General features: G+C 42.9%; 1 protein-coding gene across 7 annotated transcripts in view; it reads left to right on the top strand.

The window, feature by feature from the left end:
• Positions 1–9,455, top strand: part of HLCS (holocarboxylase synthetase) — a 225,230-nt gene that overhangs the window by 115,714 nt on the left and 100,061 nt on the right. The window lies entirely within an intron of this gene.

Here is a 9,455-nt window from a genome sequence, read left to right as displayed (position 1 = left end):
GAGCCCTTAGCACAGAACCTGGTCAGCATTCCATAAATGTCTGCCGAAATAAAATGAAGTAATTTTTCTGTCAACATATCCACCATTGGGAGAGGTGAAAAATTGAGAAAATGAATAGAATGTGTTTAACTTATTTTCACACTCATTTTATTGAAGCTCTCTGTAAAAATAAACCCATGTGGATGGTAATTGATTGAGTGATAATTTCTAAGTAGCAAAGTGTTAAAGTAGATAAGTGCCTCCTACTGTGGAGAAATTGGCTGGCCAAAATCTGAACTGCTGAGGTGTTTATTTTAACACTGGGAAACATTTATTACTCTAAACTTGTTTCCATTCATACACAGCATCTATCATACCAGATGTGCCATGTCTAAAGTAGACATGGTTTTAAAAATGCAGAAATCCCTCTATCAGGTGAATTTCTAAAAGTAATGTTTCCTTTTTATTTATTGCCTGTTTCTTCATCCACTTTTCCTTCTAAAGTAAAGCTAAAGTTATAATTTGCCTTGTTTTTTTTTTTGAACATACACAAAAATTAACAGCATTGTGGCATATTTTTCTCAATTAAAAATAGCTTAAATTAAAATTTGAATGTCTCCAGAGAGAACTTGGGGTTGAGGTCTTATGAGGAATGAAGCATCAGTGGTTTTCCCCGCACGTTGGTCTGAGTTCACCATTTCATTAATTCAAACCTGGTCTTAGGTGGCCAGTTTGGGGGAAGGAGAGTGGCTTCCCGGAGGGGGTGTGGCTTCCCATGGGGGGCACGTGTGGCCTTGGAGTCTGATGAACCGGGTTTGAGTCTGGTTCTATCACTTACTACCTGGGTGACGTTGGGGAAATTATATGACTTTTCTCTGTTTAGTTTTCTCATCTGAAAAATCAGAAATGATGATGCCTATTCAGACAGAATGAGATGAAATCAAACACTAAATCTGATGCCAGGGACAGAGCAGGTGCTCAATGAAAATCAGCCCTTCCCCCAACACGTACACATACAGCGTACATGTGTGCATGCATACAGGGATCCCTGTGCATTCTTATTCTTGCCTTGTTAATTCTGACCTGAGTCCTGCCATATACTGGGCTCTGGATGAATATTGGTTCAATAAATAATGTGACCTGCAAGGAGCAATTCTAGGATGAGGTGTGCAGGTCAGTGTCACCCTCCAGGCAGGCATTAGCCTCCATGGTGTGACTGAGGATTGCTAGACCACTTTTCCCATTTCCCTGTCACTGTGCTAGAACACCAGTAGTTAAGCGGTGTTGCTGCTGGACGTTTCCATGTGAGCACAGTTGGGAAGCGTGGTTCATGAAGCCCAACTTTGACACTACTTACAATCCTTGTTCAACATCCTCACAGTTTCAGTTTAAGCTACAGCCACAAGTTCGAGGGGTCATGTTGGGTTTGTGGTTGGATGCTCTTTAAACACAAGACAACCTGTATCAAAGGCAGTTCTGGAAATGCAAAGAGTATTAGGCTGTTACACGGGAAGGGCGTTGCACTGTGCAGTGATGCCCTGTCAGCTATAGTTTTGAGACAAACTTTTGAGATTAAAAGATTAAGAAAAAATCCTCAGTCCTTCTGCTCCTGTGAAGAACCAGATGGCCGCTGTCACCCTGGTTTCCTTCCTTCTGTGGAACACGTGCGTGTCTTCAGGGCACATGTCAGTGGCGGGGAGTGGTGGGTGCAGGTCTGGACCCAGAGATGGTGAAAAGCCAGAGAGTGAGGTGGGCATTCTGCTGAGATGCTGGAAAACCAAGTCAGGTAAGGAAGGATGTGAAAGACGGTGAAGTTCAAGGCGAACAAGGAAGGGCTGAGTGAAGGGAAGATCACAGACCTCGTGGGAAACGGGCCCCAGCAGATCAGAGCCTGCTGCCCCGGTCCTGAGCCCGGAGAGGGTGGGAGAGAAGAGTCAGTGGGCTGATTCACTTGGGAAGTGGGGGTTAGACTCCTGTGTGTGGTGCATATGCTGTCCTTCATGGGAAGGCTCTGCCCACGCATATGTGTGGTCTGCTCTGTCTCCCTGTGGATCTCGCTCCCGATGTCCCCATGCCACCCTGATGACCGCAGGCACCGCCCTGCCCCAAGGACCCCTGTCCATGCTTCTCCCTGACCTCCTGCCCTTGTCTTGTTTATCCCCTCTCCCCCTCCCTCCAAAATTTAAAGCTGTCAAGATCAGGGATTTGTGTGCTGCTATATCCCCTGAGCCTGGGTGAATTGGGCTCCGTGGATGTTTGTTGAATGAGCAGGTGCATTTAGAAAACACACTCAGGGCTGTCTGGATGGTTTCCCCTCAGTCTTGTTTTTTTTTTTTTTTTTGATTTTGTTTTTTTTTTTTTAAAGAGATTGATCTTTCCAACTTCGATTTTACCAGCCGTGGCTCCTCTTACAAAAGAGGCTTGGTATACATAAACCACATCTTCTTGATCCATTCATCTTTCGTTGGACACCGAGGCTCCTTCCACAGTTTGGCTATCGTGGCCATTGCTGCTAGAAACATCGGGGTGCAGGTGTCCCAGCGTTTCATTGCATTTGTAATATAAATAATAGTGAAAGGGAAAATAAGGGAAGGGAGAAGAAATGTGTGGGAAATATCAGAAAGGGAGACAGAACGTAAAGACTGCTAACTCTGGGAAACGAACTAGGGGTGGTAGAAGGGGAGGAGGGCGGGGGGTGGGAGTGAATGGGTGACGGGCACTGGGTGTTATTCTGTATGTTAGTAAATTGAACACCAATAAAAAAAATAATAATAAAAAAAAAAAAAAAAAAAAAAGAGGCTTGGTGGTTAGGGAGAGAGTCCCACTTTATATTCCAAGTAATGCTGAACCAGTAGCTACTCTTGAGATTTTCTGTGTTTTGGAGATATATCAAAAATAGGTTCCAGATGCGTTAAAGAATTGACGATAAAAACACGAGAAAGAAGACAGTAAATGGGATACTTAGTCATGCTCATGACAAGATAAGGTTTCTTAAGTGTATGGACAACCAATGAGATTTTTCTAGAAATTAAAAAAAATTAAAAAAAAATTTTTTTAAAGATTTTATTTATTTATTCATGAGAGACACACAGAGAAAAGCAGAGATACAGGCAGAGGGAGAAGCAAGCTCCCTGTGAGGAGCCCAGTGCAGGACTTGATCCCAGGACCCTTGGATCATGACCCTAGTCAAAGCAGATGCTCAACCACTGAGCCACCCAGGTGCCCCAAGAGCTGGTCTTTTGCAGAGAAAACAGGGCCACTATGTTTTGACAAGGGGAGCTTGTGCGAAGCGAGCAGAGCACAGGCCCCTGGGAATGCCAACATGGAGGGAGCAGTGAGCATCTGGGGAGCCCCCGGGAGGGCCCTGGAGGTTTGTGGTAGGCAAACGAAGCGGGGGGGCCGATGCCAGGGCCTTGACACTACTGCTCACTGTTTTACCAAGGCCTCACCGCAACTGGCTGGTCTCAGAGCTGGGCCAGGCTCCCTCACATATGCACAGACAAAACCCCGACATGAATCCTTATGGGCCTCTTCAGAACAGGACTAGTGGTGAGAGAACACAGCCCAGGGGATGGAGGTTCTGTGTATTTCTCCTACCTGCCTTCTGCCTTCCCATCTCCTGCTTTGGGATAGGGTTGGACAGAAAGAAAGGAAAGGAGAAAGGATCTAAAGGTTTATTTATTTTCTTGTTGCTGAAGCAACTAACGTAGAACTGGCATACCTAGGGTGCCTGACCATAAATAAGAGATAAAATGTCCTGAGACAACTGTTTAAACAAACCTCCGTAGTAGTGAAGACTTAGAAACATCAGTTGACCTCTTTCAGTGCAAAGCATTCCTTACTTTGCATGGCCAAAGCTGTGTGTGTCAGAGCCGTGACCTTGCTCTTGCAGGGCATGTGAGGACAGAGTTTCTGTATGCACGAAGTCCAGCTAACATGCATCCCACAAAGGGAGAACTGCCTGTGTTAATAAATAAATACACTTAAGGCCATCAAAGTATGACGTCACCAGGGAAAAGTGTGGTGTGTGTGTGTGTCTTTGTGTGTGTGTGTGTGTCTGTGTGGTTTCACATGCTAGTAAATCTTAGCTCCTTTGAGCTAGTTTTCTGATTTCAAAATACATTAGCCATTTCATGCTCTGGCTCATACCCACCTCATAACTAGAGGTGAGGGAACATGATCCCTAGATGTGGTTTTCTCTTAACTAGGTGATTATTGGTGGTGGGTGCTATTTGGGCATTCATGTATTTTTTTTTCCTCCTATTTTTCCTTTTGTTGCTGTGGGGGCTGTATTACATCGCCTGATGATATACTTCCTACAACAGGTTATGTTTTAATGCTTTTTCAGAGTGTTAATTGGCTCCGGAGGGTTTCAAAGCACTATTGGTGCTTTGCTATTGGTATGGTATGTGTTATTTATGTCTTTCTCAACCATAGAAGCCATGGTATTTACATCTAATCTGAGACAGATTCTATTTTAGAAAGTCTCACCTATGATTATTGCCATTTGTCTGTCCTTTAAAACTAAAGCCGTCCGCAGTCTAAATACCAGAAGTGCTCCATAACTTCAAGCACGGTTTTAACACGGCAGGAATCCCACCCCGGTGTTCTGGCCTGCCTTTTCCCCAGCAGCTCTTTACCATGTGAGTAACTCTACATAAAGTAGTGGTTTCCAACCAAATTAGACCCATACCAAAGTTTTCTTCACCAGCTTTTTTGAGATAATTGGATGTCAATTATACAATTCAGCCATTTAAAGCATACAGTTCGTGGTTTTTAGTATATTCACACGTGTGGAACCATCACCAGTCAATTTTTTGAACATTTTCATCAACCCAAAGAGAAACCCCGTCCCCATTAGCAATCCTCCTCATGCCCCTTCCCAGCCCTAGGCAACCTCTATAGATTTGCCTGAATCTGGATGTTTCATATGAATGGAATTATGGCAACACTTGGCCCTGTGTGTCTGGCTTCTTTCACTTAGCCTAAGTGAAAGGGTCATCCTTGTGCATACCTCTTTTTATAATAAATATTTTGTGTTGCTATCATTTAACCTCTTAAAGTTGAATTCTTAGACTGTGTAACTGATCTACACACATAACTTAAAAATTTAGTATATCCTAGGAGCACCTGGCTGGCTCCATCAGTAGAGCACATGACTCTTGATCTCAGGATCATGAGGTCAAACCCCACCTTGGATGTAGAGATTACTTAAAAAGAAAAAAAAGAAAAGAAAAAATTAGTATAATCTAAACATAAAACAGGCAAAAAGTAAAGAAAAATAATGTGCATTTTAATACAGGCTCCTATGTACGAGTGTTTGAGAAGACACAATGAGGTAGTTAGATGCAACTGGACCTAAAATCATGCATACAATGGCCTTGCAACAGATGGACTCATAAGGATGTGTTGCCTTTGGCCGTTCAGACACCACAAATGGTATTGCCTTAGGTGATGTGATTTTATGTAATGGGAAACATCTCTGTACTTCGTTTGGACTTTACCCATCTCCCCTTGATTTATGTGCATCCTTGGAAAATTAAGGATATGATAAAACTGTACAGAAAGTACTTTTTGTTCACAGGTAATGGTAAAATCAGGCTCTCATGGTAGATTGTTATGAACAAGTTTCTCATCTATGCGAGTGACCAGCAGGACATTAAAATTTTGTTTCAGCAGGTGAGAGGGTCTTTGTGCGCTGCAGGGCAGTGGGAGTCCCTGAACACTAAATTCTGGTCACTGTTAACGACTCCAAAAAATGACATTCTGAAATGTCCCCTAGGGGGCAATCCTGCACCCATAGAGGACCTTGCTCTGGGGGCTACTTTGTGACATGGGCTTCAGCAATGAATATCTCATTAAGCTTTTTCCTCCCTGAACTGTTCAAATTATTGGCCATCCTCTTATTAATGGGAGGAAAGCTGGTACCTTTTTCAGGCAGGATGAAGAGGGAATACTCTTTGATTGTCTGTGTCCCCCACCACTCCAAGATCCTGCTAGATGTCCACATCTGTTCTGAAATGTTATGTTGTCAGAGGTCCTAGGAGCCACGCAGTCTGCATCTCCTTTTGATGCTTACTGCGACTGTTGCACGGTATAAATTATCTTCTGATGGGGACATCCTCCTAAGCATCCCTCGCTGTGCCCGGGTTGGGGGGAGCCGGAGAGCATTTCTCTCTGCAGTGGAGGAATGGACGGGACGCTGTTATACTGTGGTTGTTAAACTTTCTCACTTGTGTGCCCCTAAAATAATTTTGGAAATCTCTAAATCCCCTTACATGTGGTTTACTTGACATCTAACAATTTCCATCTGAAGTTTAAATAATTGTGAAGGATGTAATTTTCAATGTATGATGAATATTGATGTTCAAGAGCATAGTGTCTCTTTCGGAGATTTATCCATGACTCTAACTGCCATGCCTATTTTAGGCCATGGAAAGGTATATGAAGCTCTTCTTTATTAGCCAAAAGTTTATGGTTTTGTTTTATTTCCTTGAACTCATATTGCCTTTCCAGTTCCCCTATAGAATTTTATTTTATTTTTTATTTTATTTTTTTTCCCCTATAGAATTTTATACTAATGTAACACACTTAGATGTTTGGAAGTCATTTTTATTGATCACTGTAATATATTACTCTCAACAACAATTTGCAATTTTCTGTGAACATAGGCTTTAAAGATAAAAATTTCTTCTGGATTGAGTTCTCCTTATAATGATTAGTGGTATACAATATATGAAAAACAAATACACTGTAAATTTTGACAAATGCTTATTCGACCTAACTAAATTTTTGCGGGAAATAGACTCTGAATGAAATGGATCGGGTCATTGGTTTCAGTTCAGTTTTCTGTGGATGGACATGACTTTTTCACAGAATGAGACTGTTCAGCATTAATTTTCTTCTTTTTTATATAAGTAATGAATGAGAAATTATCTTCACATTAAAAACATAGATGGGAATGGAAATATTTCTCCTTCATCGTCGTTGTCTTCTATAGCATTGTAACTCAGGTTTTTGAAAGGTTTTCAAGTTATATGCTAAAAATGGCATTTTCTCTCTCGATAATTTTTACCCGTCTGTCAGCTAATAACTCAGGTCTGCCATCAGTCTTCATTTTTGTTGAATACAAAAAGCTGGAAACTACCTGATTTATCAAAGATACCCGAGAGACTCTACTATTACTTACCAAATTGTCTTAATTATACTGATTATTGCTTCATTTAGAGACACCTTAGCTTAATCTACTTAACAGTAGTTGAAGTAATTTTGACCCATCCTCGTCAACACAATAGGTATATTTTTAAACAAAATGCTTTTATTTTATCCCATGTTTTATATATACTTTCATAAACACCTTGGAGCTACAGATTTAGTTCTTCCAATTTTGGGAAACTACCTGCCATAGAACCTAATTGACGAAGCCAGTCCTCACTGACAAACCTCTTAGCCAAACAAGACTTGCTTTAGAAAGTCCACCTTCCTTTTTGAATTTAGGTAAACATGTTAGTATTTATGCCCCAGTGGCCACATCTCACTTCATTCCAATTTAGAGATGAAATGAGGCATGCAGTTTGCCCCCTGGATGACATAAGGTACCCTATCTTAAATAGCTCTTTTTGGTGTTTCTCTGGGAGTAAAGTATTCTTGAATAGCAGCTAGGTCATGGAAGAGGCAAATTAAAGTGAAAGTTGTCTTCACTCCATCTACCTGACCCTAGAACAAACCTCAGTCCAGAATGCTGCAGCATGGATCAAAATACTTCATTTCTAAATGCCACTCTTTGCATTTTGGGTCTATGATGGGAAACGATCTCTGGTTTGTGGTGTTGATTTAAAGGATCTTAGTACAGTCATCAATATTTTGCATTAGCCGTTTGTTACCCCTCTAGTTTTTTTTAAAAGATTTTATTTATTTATTCATATTCATTTATTATTCATAAATAAATACAGAGAGAGGCAGAGACACAGGCAGAGGGAGAGGCAGGCTCCCTGCAGGAAGCCCAATGTGGGACTCCATCCCAGGACCCCAGGATCATGACCTGAGCCAAAGGCAGATGCTCAACCACTGAGCCACCCAGGTACCCCTGGGAGGTTTTTATATCTCAGGCTGTGCCCCTCAGTTAGACCCAGGGAGGGTGAGAGGTACGCCTTTCCTTGTCGTGTGGGAGGGAGGCAGTGGTTTAAGAGGAGGTTTAAAGGTAGAGCTTGTGTGTGTGCCTGGACTCCAAGCCATTCTGAAATAGACTTGTGTTAGCAGAGAATGCTGATGGCATGTTGGGGCTCTGGGGGTATTTTCTCTTAAAGCTGATGAGCCTACATGTCCTCCTGGAAAGATGTTTTGCCCCATTTGAAGATGGCTGTGTTTTAGGACATTCTCAGTCTTCCGTGATCTTGAGAATCTTGTAGTTGTGGTGTGCACAGAGTCCTAGAAAGCCAAAGAATTGTAAAAAGTTGCTCTTGGCATTCGGAAGTTAGAGAACTCCTCTGTCTTTTCTCCCTCTTCCCATCTCTCCCTACCCTTCTTCTGCTCTACTCTTCCCTGAAAGTTATTTAAGGCAATTTATAAGGATGCTAAAATCTGTCAGATCCTGATTTAAAATTGGGTGGGGAGAAAAGAGAAGCAATGGTAGAGATATACAGTGGTTGGGGAAACACACCCACAGCAATGGTAGGAACGCATAACAATGATGCACAAAATAAAGACGTAGCTATCTGTACCCAAGAATTGTCAGGCAGATCGGTCCCTTTGCAGAAGATGCCCGGTGTGTACCAGGATGTGGATGGGGTCTCAAGGCCACGGGGTATGGCTTAAGAAACAGGTTGTAGAGGGAGACTCACCAGCCAAGGATCAGGTCCTGACCCCTCTGGTCCCCAGGGGAGAGGTGTACTGGCCCTGTGATGGGATGAAGTGGGTGTACGTTCTGGAGAAGGACGCTGTTCCCCTCTTGCTCTTGTTTTGTATGGGACTAGTAAGAGCCCCCTTGTCAGTCAGATAACAGGTGGTCTGGCACCAAGCAGCAGGACCCTAGGTGCCAGCTGTTTACCGGAATGGTTTGGGAAATCAGCCACCTTGCATGTGGAAACTTGGGAGCCCATAGGAAGCTGGGATGGCCTTTTCTGCCAGGAGAGGACGCCTGTGGTCCCACACAAGAAGCTGACAGAAGGGATGAACCCCCAGTCCCATATGGCTTGTCCAGGTAACCCAGAGGGAATTCATGGCTAAGTTTCCATGAATCTAGTTATTTGACCAGAGCGATCCATTTTTTTTCAGAGCCAGCTCCCTGGGACATCCCAGCAAGTCTAGGGAGGGACGGGAGCCCCAAGGTGCAGGGTACAGAGTGTGGGCTTACTCCCCCGTTTCCCCCAACTCCCCAACCAGGGTGGAAGTCCTGTGGTCTTTTATTTAAGTAATCTCTACTTTTTAAAGTAACTCTTTATTTAAGTAATCTCTACACCCAACGTGGAGCTCAAACC

Source organism: Canis aureus, chromosome 30 (genome assembly GCF_053574225.1).
Source record: "Canis aureus isolate CA01 chromosome 30, VMU_Caureus_v.1.0, whole genome shotgun sequence".
NCBI classification, from domain to species: Eukaryota; Metazoa; Chordata; class Mammalia; order Carnivora; family Canidae; genus Canis; species Canis aureus.
Note: the sequence above shows the minus strand (reverse complement) of the source record. Positions and strands in the feature narration are given on the sequence as shown.